The following is a 14,846-nucleotide window of genomic DNA, read 5'->3' on the forward strand; positions in this document are numbered from 1 at the left end:
AAATGGGTTATCAAGAGAAGTGAGAAAACCCCTCACACTTCATCTTCATTAGTGGGAAAAACGGATATGATTTGCTCATGTGTATGTACCTCATCACCAGGATGCACTGGTAAAAACTATATTACTATCAAATAAAAGTAAAAGTAAATTCAACAGAATTCTCCCAGGACAAGATGCATTAGTTGAATAAAATAAAAAATATTTTAAATGTATATGAATTTTCACACAAATTATTCACTTTTACCGCTCAACAAGCCCAAAGAGGCTTTGACAGTTTGGCATTGCATCCATTGTTATTGTAGAATATTCCTCCTTTACACAGATAAACTATTTGTCCAAAACTAACAAATTCATGACTTATGATTCATGTCCAGTTGCCCTAAAAAAATTTTTAAATCTCCTGGAAGCAAGCTTTGGGAAGTGCTTGGAAAAATGATAATCAACTCTTATAACATTTCCAATGCTACAATGAATGGCATAATGAATAAAAATAAAAATCCATTGTCCTGTCAGGTCACTAGTTTTAAATTGGTCTGTTCGGCCCGACTTTATCTTATAACGCATATATAAGATCATTTGTAGCTCTGCCATATGTCTGTTTTATCCTCTCTCAGTTTCACACACAGCATACATTTCTGTCAAACTAGCCGCTGTGTCAGCCACAAAAATAGACTCCAATCAACTGTTGCTGATGTCTATTGATGACTTGTGAAGGGCAAAACACCTCACAAATTTGTGAGTTTGTTTATCTTGACATTTTTTAATATGTGTTCCAACATTTCCTATATTGCAAAAATTTCAGCTATATATTTATTTTTGTCTGTTTTTTTGAGTTAGGGTTTAGTGCAGCGCCACATTACTTTTATAATATGAATGTCAATGTTTTACAAATGAATTGAATCTCTTTAAAGGTTGAAAAACCAATGAAAAAGTCATGAAGGCAGAAACTTATCCAAACAGACAGAAGGTTGAAGAAAAACACTTGTAATGCTCACAGTCCGATTTTGCATCTCCAACAGACCGACAGTCAGAAATATGTGGACAGACAAACATACAGAAACAGACAGAAAGGCAGCTAACCTGGTAGACAGACAGGTAGCTAATGTTATATATAAGGACTCCCAGGGACTTGCTACAGCACACAGCAGAGCACCTGGGGACACGGCAGCCATATGTTTAAGCTTTGTCTCGTCCTACAAAACTCAGTCTGCCCTTCACGTGATTTGTCAAAGGGCTGCGCACAGTGACAGGTACAGGGTACAGGAGGACCCGAGATACTGAGACACACAGCAACTAAAGGAGAGAGGTGGATGGAGGGAGAACGGCCAGGGGAGGCGGGTGTTGGAGGGATGAAAAGAAAGAGAGAAGGAGGGTGACGTAAAATACAGTAGGGCTTCAAGACACACAGGAAACAGAAAAAGAAAGAGACCGGCCAGAGACTCATACTTAGAGTTGTGTGTGGCAACAAAACAATTTCAAAAGTGTTTCTGGGGTGGGTGTACGAAATAATTTAGGGAAAAGGAAGCATGTAAGAAAAGTAGTAGAGGAAGGAATAAAACAATACAAGCAGGTGAAACACAGCAGAGATAGTTTAGGGATGAGATGAGGGGGGGAGGAGGATGGTTTAAGAAGCAGAGTGCCTCCGGGCTTCTTTTACTCTCCTTCTCCCAACTCCCTCTCTCCCACCACCCGCTCTTCTCTTGTCCCGTCTTTCAGTCCCCCTTACCTCCATCCAACCCCCACCTCCACCTCTCTCTCTCTCTCTCTGTCCTTCTGTGCAGGGGGTTGAGGCACTGAACAGATTATGGCGTAATTAAGGCGCTAAAGCAGCACATTATCCACCTGGTGGCTTATCCAGGGTGGCTAGCACCGTGGCTAGGCTAATCAGCCTATGTGTGTGTAGGTGTGTGCGTTTGTGTGTGTGTGTGTGTGTGTGTATATACAGCCAGCAGCATTGGGGCCCATCTCACCTGATTAAGGCCTCTTATAGGGATGTGTTAAAAGCATTAGGTGAGGACAGGAATGTAATTCGTCATGTTTAAAGGCTGGAAATTGAATCAGGGATTAGGAGGCAGCCAAATGAGCACACATACACATACTCAGCTAACTGGAGGGAAGTCATATCTCCATGTCTCTCTCTCTCTTTCTGTCTGTTTGTCCATTGTCACATTCTCCCCTCATCGGCCCCTCAACATTCTCTGTTATTCTCCATTTCCCTCTATTTGTTCGATTTCTGTCATTCCCTCTCCAATTCTGCCTCCATCTCTCTCCGTTTCCGAGTTGACTCTGAGGTTACGTGCATCTCAAAGCAGGGAGACAGCACATCTCACCCACACTTTCTTTCTCCTCCCTCTCCCTCTCCACTGTCCTCTAAGTGGTTAAATTGAAAATAATTGTACAGACAGACCCCAGAATGCAATCAAAGAGCACGGCAATGTACCTGGAAGAGAAGCTGGTATTATTAGGTTGAGGAGAGTACTAAGTGTATCGTGAAATACCTCAGAGAGTAATTTTACACCTTCAGACTTTATTAAAGCTAATAGGTTTATATATACCTCCCCGAGGCTGGTCAATTCATTAGTTGTAACCGTTAGGAACTATTACGCACACAACAAAGTCAGAGCATTGAGACAGAGAGGAGGAGAGAAAGAGTGCATGCAGCTGCATGTCTGTATTCATGAAACATGTCGTAAATAGTAAAGCAGATTAGAGTCAAATCTAAAATCTAAAAATTATAATAATAATGACTTAGTTAGTTAGTTCTAAATACTACCAATAGTACTAATACTATAGAAAATGAAACGTTCAAAACAATATAATTTAATGTAATATGCAAACAAGATGCAAATAATAAAAAAAAAAATACCACAATTTCACGGATAGAGAAATAGTTTATTTATCGTCTAATTTATAACTTATAATGTGGGAAGCACACCTAATACTAATTGTAATTTCACCACTACAACTAATAAAAGTAACAGTTATAATAATCATATAATTTTGGGTTGAGTTAGGCCTTCGATTTAGCGACGATATATATACTTATTGTGGTATTGAAAATGAATAAAGCTCTCTCAGTTTGTATTGAAAAAAGAAAGATTACATTCAGTTTCAACTATGAAAACGACAAAGACATGTGACTTCAACACTACGCTCTACTTTTATGTCTTTTAACACGTGATGACAGCTGTTTATGAACATCCTAGTAGTTTTGCTAAAACGGGAATGAACAAAGAATCTAATCAGAAAACTCGAACGTAACAAGAAAGCGGGCTTGCAATACTGACTCTTTGTCAAGGGCGCTGCCTTTATTTTCATACACTGCTGAGTGGGACATGCTGAACAGTAAAATGGTGAGTGCTAAAGAGCCTGTAGTGTGTGCATGTGTGCGCGTATGTGCATGTGTGTGTATGCGCGTCCTTATATGTGAGAGACACCTTGAGGGGGTATGAAGGTGATGATGGTCAAGTCAAAGCCTGTTTGAACTATAAACAAGATGAAGGAAATTAAAAATATAACACACTTTAGTCGGAATGTGCATGAAGTCATTCAATAGGAGATAAAGATGGAAATCTTCTCATTTTTACATGAATGTAATAACTACTTTTTTGGCGCTGCTGCACATTATTACTGTCTGGGGCACATAGTATGTCTTTAATTAACATAAAACAATTATTAACAAATTATGCACATATATGCAACATTGCTTTTAAAAGTTTTTTCTGTGCATGTCTTTTCTTTTTTTTTTTTACAAACATGTCACAAAAAAATATGTAAAATTGGGCAGTTGAGCTTCTATTTACAGACACAGGGTTTCACGTCCCCTTCTGCAAGAAGCTGGACCCTCATTGCTTCCCATGGGTGCCATTTTATAGTTTAACCTTTCCCTCTGACCTCCCTGGAGGCAGAAAATGAAATATTTCACTCTATAAGAATGAAAGATTAAAAATGCACAATTTTGGTTCAGTGGACACACACAACATCACATAATAGCAGCTGTATTATATAAAGTATGATGAAAAATATGTATACGCAGTTTTCTATAATTAGAAGAATAATTGGAAGTATGGGGATGTTTCCCTTGTTGACACTGTTTTAAATATTTTTAATCACACAATTTATGAGAAGATGGAAAGCAAGATGAGTTTGACTTTAACCATTCTGAATGTCTGAAACCTCATCTGTTTTTCCTGTTTTTTAACTAGATCAGCATAGAAAATACATCTCAAAAAAGTTTAATTAAACAAACATAGAATCCATCAATACAGCAAGACTGAGTCATTGTCAAGTGCTCTTTTTTATATTCACCACAAGTTACGACATACGTGATCATGCATCATAACTGTACTGTCGGCAGTAAGACAGTATGTGACCAAAAGTGTTCTGCATTTTTTTTCTGCATCAGTAGCTAAACTCTTAAAGTGCAAAATATCTAACATCTATAATTTCTGCATATGTATATTTTATTCAAACCAAATGTTGAGAAATTTTTAAAAAAGTCAGCATGATTGACATTCAGCTGAGTGTTTTTTCACACAATCTGTGCATCAGCCAGGCGTTCAATCATCTGATTTGAGCTGTATTCACTTCACGGAGACCAAGTCAGCTAAAAATATAAATTATAGATCAGATTTTTTAGAATGCATTTGAATAACATTTCCAGTGAATATCTGTATTTATTTTATTAACTATGCATATTCATGTTAGTAATGTGGCTGAAAAACTGTTATAATACATTTATAATCTCTGTGTGTCTTTTTGTTTTTAATTGTTAATCCTTTTTTAATTTCCAACACTTTGGTTGTACAATCATGCTTCTGCAACATGCAGGTCATTGTTCACAAGATCACAGCACTCTGCATGTTTTTTGGTCACATCTGTATTTCTATTTATAGACTGGAATCCCAGGCAGATGAATGTCATTGCCACTAACACAATAATAAACAGATTTGACCCTGAAACATCTTTATTCAAAAGCTGCATGAAAACAATATGACATTCATGTGACTCAGTAGATCACAGTGTGGCAGTCATATATTGGAAAAAAAATAATATATATATATATATATTCACGGTGTGTGTGTTATTATAAAGAGGAAATAGCTTGTGATATATTCTTTTAAAATTTAAAAAAATAATTGTCAACATGACAAAGAATTAATTATTTTTTGTATGAGTAACACAGCAATTATTTTCTATAATTACAGTGTAATTACAACGTAACTACAGGTACCAAAACGTGACACAGCTGCTCGCTACCACCAGGCCAATTATTCACCTGAACTTGACTGAATTTACTAATCACACTGACGTGGTGACACCATAAGACAAATACACCACCTGTCCCACATTTTTCCCGTATTAGTATTTCCTGTAGAACAAGTCATAATTCACCATTTTTCATATTTAATTACAGTCTAATTACTCCATAATTACTGAGAGGAGGAAATAGCAATCAGCATAATGGAAATTACATCATGCTATGGTTTCAATAAAAACAAGTCATTTTGATTATTAGGAAAATATCAAACACTGATTATTTTTGAGCATCACCTCTATCTGTAGGCCTGTTTTATGTGATGCCAGATGAAAACCTGTTACATTGTTACATATTCATCTTGTTCCATTTACCACCACATACTTAATAGAAGTTTAGCAGCAAAACAACACCTTTCAAATGTAATTGAACCCACAGGAGCTCACAGACCAAGCATTTGGATGAATCAGTGAATTATGTGAGAGGTTGCAGTTATCAGAAGGAAAATGTCATCCTGGCTCTGCCTGTCTCAATGATCTAGTGTGCTCTTTTTTGTTTATAACTTCACTTTATGCGTGGTTGTTCTGTAGCTATTCTGGTGCTGAATGTGCTGGATGACTCTGTCTGCCAGCTCAAAGACAAAGAAGGACGGTCATTAGACTATTCTGTAACATCAGGTACTGTACACCTCTCTCTCTCTCCCTCTCTCTACCCCCCTATTTCTTTCTCCCTCTTTCTCTCTTTCTGTCTCTCTCTAACACACACACACACACACACACACACACACACACACACACACACACACACACACACACACACACACACACACACTTTCCATCTTTCTTGCTCTATTTTTCTGTTTCTCCCTCTCACTTTCACACACACAGACACACACGCACACATTTGTTCTGCGCTACAGTCCGCATTCCATCAAAGTCCAGTGTCATTTCCTGGTGTACAGCGCCATCTACAGGTCCTGTGTGGACCACCCCAGCTGCAACTCAAATCCCTTACTCCCATTCGCTGGTTTTAAAAGAGACAAACATTTTTAGACTCAGCAACACGCTCAAGGGGAGGTACACACTGAGTAATGACTGTGATGTTTGATTAGTGTCAGCACACTATATATAAATAGGTAAACTGAATTTTATACATTATAAAGTCCATATACTCCAAAGAATTATATTCAGTATAAGACATTTAATGATTGGGTTCTAGGAAAGTATGTTTTACAATAAAGTTACAATATAACTCACAAACTTTGATATGCTGCTGTTACATTGAAGTGTCTCTATTGGAATATATCAGATGGGGGAAAAAAACTTGAAATGGCTGAAATAGGTACTTTTTGTATTATACTATATATAATATAATATATGTATATTTTATTTATATCAGGTTGAAAGTGGTGAATTTACATCACTTACTCTTAATGTGCTTACAACTGGTTTTAGATAAAAGTTTCAAAGAGAAGTTGTATCATATTAAATTTGTGGACTGCACCAAACCGCATGTAAGAATAGATTTTGTGTGTGTGTGTGTGTGTGTGTGTGTGTGTGTGTGTGTGTGTGTGTGTGTGTGTGTGTGTCACGGCGGTACATATTATGTCTGTGCTGAGTGAATGAGCCATGGCCTAAGTGCACCTGCTTTAGTTTTGATCTTCTATTTGCGAGCTCTACAAGTAGCCTGTTTTTATTTTTTAAAGTGATGAATGAGTTTGCCCATTTCATTCTTCCATTTCCTGATGTGCGTGTGTTTTTCAGCCTTCTCAAAATCATTGTTTTCCCTAGCTCCGTGGTGTGTTCTGTTTTATTGTCAGTGAACCAGCAGCTGCTTAATTTACAGAAGAAAAAATGTGGACAGATTCAATTACAAAATCACCTCAACAGGCAACTGAGGTAGCGCCCCAGAGCACTTTTTTTGCCTTTTTTTATTTGAAACCCGGCTCTTCTTTCTCTCGCGACGGGGTCATTGTGCTGGTCAAAGCTTTCTGCTGCTATGCTCACCTCCCACCACTGACCACAGAGAGGGAGGGAGGGAGGGAGGCTTACTTGTACCTGTAATGTCACAAAATTAAAATAACACTGTGATCTTTACTGTTTCTGCTATAACTTTTAACTGTATTTGTTTGGTTTTGGTTATATATATATATAATATATAAATATTTGATCTATATATATATTGTAATTAATTGTAATATTTACAGTGAAAATCAAAGGTAAAACGAAGTACAGGTATTCATGCAGTGGACTGTGGTGTAACAATATTATAGTATTATGTTAAGAAGACAAAAAGAAGTCATGTTAAAGTCTCCATATGTGGTAAAACTTTTCAGAGACAAAATTCAAATTTTTAATATGTCTCTAAAAGGCTTTTTTTTTTTTTTTTTTACAAAGACAGCAGCTGGAAATAAGAAGAAATATTCACACCAGGCCTGCCAGTTGGGTCATAGGCTCACTTCGCACACACACCCACACACACACACACACACACACACACACACACACACACACAGTCCACCCATTATTAAACAGTCTGTCATGGGGGTTGAGTGCGTCGCTTCTCTCCCCCGTTCGCTCACTGCCCCTAGAACAATTTCAATTTTAATAGCTTTTACTATGTATCTGAAGCACTGGAGACATAGAAAGAAAGGGCAACACACACACACATACACACACACACACACACACACACACACACACACACTCACACACACACACACACAGCGAGGGAGAGAACTAGTCCCCCTTGTTGAAAATAGAGCCATCAAAAATGAAGGCCAGCCCAGCACAGCCGACAGACAGACAGACAGATCCCGGGAGCATCTTGTAATTATCCCTGTGGACGAGTTGCCTCTAGCTGGGCTCAGCTACCCACCCCAGCCCCTCTTTCTATCATCCCTCCATCCTGCCGCTAACCCCTCTGCTGCTAATTTCATCCCAGGGATTAGCCCCCGCTTGCTTGTCTATCTTGTAATATTTCTGGGGGGTGAAATGGTGAAATATCGCCTTCTTCTACTTATAATAGGACTTAGTGAGCTGGGCCGGGGCATGCTTGTGCCTCCCTCCATCCTCCCCTACTGCTATTCAGAGATGGAGAAGAGGGAGAGAGAGAGAGAGAGAGAGAGAGAGGGAGAGAGAGAACACCCCAGGAAGTGCCGCTGCTGCGACGCAAGCTCTACCGGGAAGTGACCGCAGAGAAGGTGTGAAGGTGAAAGTGAAAGCGGTGCGTGGCGGCGCAGCGCTCTGGTAGTACCTGCAGGGCAATGCAAGCTGTTTTCTTTATGCATAAAAGAGAAGGATGGAGGGAGGGTGGGAGGGGGGGAAGGAGGAGACACTGAGACAGAGGTGCCACACTCCGCATATCCACAACCCATTCTTTTGTCTAACTATCTGTCTGATGTTCTATAATGCCTACCTGTCTGTCTCTCTGCCTGACTTTTGTCATAACCTGTCTGTATGACACTTTAATCGCCATTTCGCCTGTAATGTAACATGCCTGGTTGTCTGGTGGAAAAAATACAGTGAATTAATTGATTATTACAAGATAAAATACTAGTCAGGGAAGCATTAAGTTTTAAAACTGTAAAACCGGTGATAAATATATTGTAATATATAACAAATAGAATTAAAGAATAAATATTGAAGACGAATCACATATTTATCTGGGTTAGGGAGAGGAATTGGCTGCATAATGACTAGGTGTTTTTTCTTCTGTTTCTTTCCTTTGTGGTCTGCTTTTTAACTTTTTTTGGTCATTTTGAGTAAGAAAAAAATAATGGAACAAATGTTTGATGTCTGGGGGATAAAAATAAAAATAAACATTCTGTGTAGGCAAATTGTCCAGACGATAATAAGGCCAAATAATCCTAACATCACAGTACAACCTCTCTTATTTGATTGGATGAACTCACTGAGAAAAAACTGTAACAGTGTGTGTAAACCCTGCTCGACACCTTTTAACTGCGATTAGGTGTGTGTTTCTGTGAATACTTTTTCGTTGGTCAGTCTCTGTGTGTTTAACCATGCGGATATCTTTTCACTTAACACACTGTGTGTGTTTAAATCCATGTGGGTATGTATGTATGTCTCTATACATTTACAATATCTACCCGCTTCTGTGTCTGTCCATCTGTGTGTGTCCGCATGCATGTTTGTCTGTTCATGCACTAAATGACCTATAGCCCTCTGTCTCTCACACACTCCTCTCCATCACTCCAGCCTCTCATTACAGCTGCAGAACCCCAGCCTGTCACGTAATTAAAGGCAAAGTTATAAATGACCAGCAGGCCAAAAGCCATATTTCACAGGTGGCCGCATATTTATTTATAATTTTTCACCTTTAAATGTGTTTCTTATGCAAATGAGAGCCAGGACACTTTTCAATTAACTTTGGGGGCCAGTCCCTCTAAGTACCGCAGAAGCTTGTTATTGAAAATAGAGTATTTTTGTTATCAGCCATAAATTATTCCTGTGTCAAAGAAATTGAAAGATGTAATGTATGGGTTTGTATTTGGTGCTTCTAGCGGTGGCTGGTGTATTTCTCCTCCCTTAAGGACTTGGCGATTGCTTTTCTGGAGGTAACACTTTTTTCATTCTTTAACAGGCACATATATGATTCAACCCCTCCCTTTTTTTGCTTTTCTACCAGACTCCTCTCACATGCACACAGAGCCAGACTTGCACTTGCACTGCAAGGTAGTTTAACGGTATATTATATGAGCAATTGGCAGGCAGGTAGGTAGGTATGGTTCTTTTATGGTGACAGACTGAGAGTGTCCCCCTCTGCCTCATTTTCCCCTTAATTGACCTGCTGAGGAAAAGCAGTGGAGTGACCCTGCTATACTGTCACCTCAGGGAGAGCAAGAGATGGAGAGAAGAGATTCAACAGAGCCAACTCTCTGATAGCAAAGTGAGGAAGACGGAAAGTTAAGTTGTAGAGGTATCAAAAGAGAGAGACGGTGAAGAGAGCTAAAAAAAAAAAGACAGAGCTGTTGTAAACCGGGGAAAGAACATGTGTTCCTTCTGCTCTCCTGTCCTGTCAGTAGCCCTTCACAGTGGGAGATGTGTAGGATATGCTTTGAGGTACGTGTGTGCATTCACAAGTGTGTTGCATTTGTTACAATGTGTGTGCACCGCACATTAAGGTGTGTGTGCAGCTGTGCCCTCTCCCTGGTGCGTAAAAAACGTCCATTAATTGAATTCCCCCTAATTTCCCGTCAGCCTCGCCTTGCAGAGCGAGACGCCTGCCTGCCAGCCGCGCAACACCACACTTCAGGTATGGTGGATAATGGAGGATGACATTTCTGTCCCACCATGCCTCGGGGCAGCATGTGATACATGGCTTCCTCTATGAAGGTTAAACTCAGCTAACCTGCCTTTGGCGTTTCATTACCCACTTGTTAAATACTCTTTTGGTAATAAAATGATTAAAAATTTTATTGCTTCTCTCAAATGAGGCCTCTTTTCAAAGGGATTTAATGACTTTGGAGATGGATGTGTGTGTGTGTGTGTGTGTTTGTGTGCGCGTGTGCACTCTGTGTGTGAATGCATGCATGTGTGAGTGTGTGTCCAGACAAGTGCATCTCCAGTTATGCACGACCAGTGTGTAAAAACCTAATGAGAGTGATATGCTTTACAGCGAAACCACCATTATTCTCAGCCAAACGACCTGGGCCGTCATTATGTGTAAAGTAGCAATACCTTTTCCCTCTGCCGGGGCACATTCAAATAGATATGTTTTACATACAGCTCAGTCTGTGTCTTGAAGCGAAGTGAAGTATTTATACTAAAATGAATGGGCCTGACTATTTTTACATCACAAGTTAAGCAGCGTGGCTATAGCAACGGGACATAAAATATTATATTCGACCCATTAACAGGAACTACAAGCCTTGCCTTGGCCAATATGGCTCCACAGCGACTGAGCAAATCATCATACCCAGTGTCATTTTGGCTGTAAAATTAGCAGTAAAGGGACTTGAGAAACTGATCTCAAAAACCCAATAAAGCAGTTGTCTGAGTCAGGAAACTGAAACGGGTCATGGGGATCTGTTTTAAGGCCACCCACAATTTAAGAAAAATATGCTTACGTGTAGTACAAAAAAACACATTGTTTCATTTGACAAGTTAATGTTCTGTATAAATTCAGCTTTAAAGGGTTATTCTTAGCTAAAATCTAAAAAATCAAATGCATGCAAAAAGTTTAAAGTCTTTTAATCTAACATCTCTATGTCTTATATCATGGTACATAATATCAAAACAGTATGCCCTTTGTGGGCTGTAACATTTTGAATTGCTTCAAGCTAAAAAAAAAAATATATAGTTTTTGTTCAGGGATTTCCCAGATTAGCCTGCCTCCCTGTTGAGTCTTTGGTTCCCAATCAGTTTTGTTGGGGCTCATTGTTGTACGGTTGCTGCCCTCACAGAACCTCTGCACACACACACACACACACACACACACACACTAGCACACACTTAATAAATGGCTGGGTCCCCCTCCCTCGGGCCAGAGGAGTCGGTGCTGGCCGGTTCATCTGATATATCATGGCAGCCCGCTCCGCTCTGCTCCACTGGACCCTGTCCAACACCTGTTCTCCCATCAGGGGATGTTGTGTTGGCGTGGCATGGCTATGCCACTGTACAGATTGGCACTGCCCAGTTGGGGCAGCGGAAAGGATGAAGTATGAGATTCCCAGTGACAAAATGTAAGCTGTAATTAGGAGGGAGGACCACAGTGGAAAACTGCCATGACTTTTATAAATATCTTCTGCATTGTATGCTTTAGGTATCACTTTGGAATAACTGTTTTAACTGTCTTAAGTATTGACACATTCATAAACTTGATCAGGAATTAAATAAATTAATTTTTATTTTAGAAGATCAACCAGTTCAGTTGCTGTTGGATTTGATTTGTACAGTTAAAATGATACCAAATGTCTGACAGTGCCTATCATCTCATTTACTGTAAATGTATTATTTAGAAAATCATGATGTAAAAAAATGTATTTCTAACAATAATGCACTCACATTTTTATCTCTATCATTTCAAAGTTAAATTCATAGTTTATCTTTAACTTTAATATTTCATAGTCCAATTTTTTTTTTGTAATGTTATTGATGATGATAATGTACTTCAGGTAATACAAGATAGATCATGCTGCTTGCCCTAAAAGAATTGTTTCATCCCAAATCTCACCAATTAAATTAGTTAAATGTTGCCATAACCGAGGAATTATCCGGCTACCAAAATAATTGTATTATCTTGCATACCAATCTGTTGTTGTGGTGTACATTTACTTTTGAGACTGCAGGAAGGATATAATTGCAAGGAATAAATTTATCTTCTTTAATCTAACCATACAGTAACTTGGCTTGTCGCCAGTCACTCCTTACTCTGTGTTTTTTTTGGGATTGTGACTTGAAAACAAAGTCTATCTAATAACTCAAATCTACAGCTCCAAAATATTATGTTTGTGCCAGTTGGCTCAGCAAAGTCACAGTTTCCTCACATGTCTAGTAAATCACTGATTGGTGGCCTTTAATTGTCTTTTTCTCACAAGAATCTAGGTCATGTCAGCACCAGGAGTTAATGTAGCAGATGGAACTACAGTAGGGAAATGATGGTGTGTGTATGGGTAGAAAAATGCAGTTTAATACATGCCCATCCACATTAAACACCTAGTTCTAAATGCACTACAGTTCACAGTGACGTGAAACCAGTTAACAACAAAGCATTTCTCCCAACATGATGTGGAGAACTTGAGTATTAGTACTATAATGCCCCTTACGTACTCACCTGTCTGTCTGTTAGTCTGTTGTGGCCATGGGAACATTTAGCAGAGAGGTTTAGAGGTTGGGGGGGGTCTCTCTCTTGTCCCATCAGCATGGCAGATTGCCTGGCAGAGAGAGGAGGGGATGAATGAGGAATAAACCTTTGCATCACTGTATAGGTGGGTTCTCTCCACTGAGGCTGTGACGTACTCTTTAATTCACGTATTCATAATTCTGCCCATGGAAATGATGGTGGCTGCAAAATGCACAGAAAATGTGAAAGGCCTTGTCTAGAGCCAGTGTTTGGTTTGTCGGTTCAGGACTACTGTAGAAACATGGCGGTACTACATGGTGAACTCTGTGGAAAAGTACCAACTGTGTCTGTAGATAAAAAAGGCAACAAAAATAACAATATATTTAGGTGATTATACAGTAATGATATATTCTGTAAATAGAGCTCCTGAAATCTTACACACTGGACCTTTAACTCTAAAATGTAATAATAAATAATAAAACGTTCATAAGAAAAAACATTAGTGTAAAATAATGTTATATTACCACAGTTTCTAACCAGAATAGTAAAAAAATTACACAATGTTTTGCCACACATAATAACACTTAAAAATAGATATAATATAAATAGAGTGATTTTAAATCACTCTCATACATACAGCTACATACAACATACATAAACTAAAACTTTGAAGACATCAAATAAATGCAGTGGTTAGCATATATGTAGTAGCAATGTGTTGATATTGAACAAAGCTACTTTAGAAAATGTAACAATTATGCAGCTCAGTTACTCAGTTTGGGTGCAATATTTTATTATGAGATACTGCAATAAATAGCATTCCCTGTCCTCTTGTACACTTAAATTCAATTTTCATTCCAGCAGAGGGCGACAAGTATATAGATATATGAGTTAATGAGTGGTGTGATATTAAAGTATCAAACATTTTTAATTTATTGACACAAATCAGATAGTGTGTTGTCATTTAAAGTGTTTACTATTTTTCTAGCAGTCTCCGTAAAGGTGGTTTGCTCCTGTTATTGAGTGTTAAACTAAAGGACTTTTTTCGCCCTTTATCTTAATATGAAAGTGTACAGCATATGTACCTTTGACTTGACTACTGTAATTGCATTTCATAAAGCAGACAGCATTTCATATAAAGATAATTTGAATAAAGCTAAATAAAAGTGTCACATCTAATTCCTCGAGCTACTTATAATGCCATTCTCATTTGAAGCAGTGCTTGAGCTACACAGAGAAAAGTTCTTTATGAAGGCCTCATGTGGTCATTGATAACGCTCAGAAAGCTATTGGATGTTTCCTAAATGAGTCTGAGTCATATCTGCTGTTCCCGAGGAAGGGAGTTTCTTATTTTTAGATAATGTATGCTCTGATTCACTTGTGGACATTTAGTCCTTCAGGTCTAATTCACAACAGAGACAAAAACTGACAATGTGTTAAGTTAGAGGACAATAAATCGACCAGTCCACTTATTCTACATGCCTTGATAAAATAAACATCAACAATAACAATATATAAAACTCAGAACACTCACTATTTGACGCTCCGTTGCTTGACTATGTTTTTTTTTTCAGAGGTGTCTCTGATTTACTTTAATACCTGCCCTATCCTACAACTTTTACGGTTTTTAACGACACTTCCTTCCATCTGTGTGTTGTTGCCCGTTTTGTTTATCGTCACAAAACATCAATGGCACGACATATCACGATATTACATTTAGAAAAAAAGAAAAAACGCAGTAAAAGGTGTTAAAAAAAAAAAAAAAAAAGAGTGACCCGTCGCT

General features: G+C 38.5%; 1 long non-coding RNA gene across 1 annotated transcript in view; it reads right to left on the reverse strand.

The window, feature by feature from the left end:
• The window catches only part of LOC113746352 (uncharacterized), a 29,001-nt gene extending 14,203 nt beyond the window's left edge, over window positions 1–14,798 (reverse strand). Inside the window, exons 1-2 of the long non-coding RNA XR_003462784.1 lie at window positions 14,598–14,798; window positions 13,055–13,154 (exon numbers count right to left, since the gene is read on the reverse strand). This is a non-coding gene — a long non-coding RNA (uncharacterized LOC113746352). The remainder of the gene's footprint in view (window positions 1–13,054; window positions 13,155–14,597) is intronic.
• Window positions 14,799–14,846: the final 48 nt, after the last annotated feature.

Source organism: Larimichthys crocea, chromosome VIII (assembly GCF_000972845.2).
Source record: "Larimichthys crocea isolate SSNF chromosome VIII, L_crocea_2.0, whole genome shotgun sequence".
Lineage (NCBI taxonomy): Eukaryota > Metazoa > Chordata > Actinopteri > Sciaenidae > Larimichthys > Larimichthys crocea.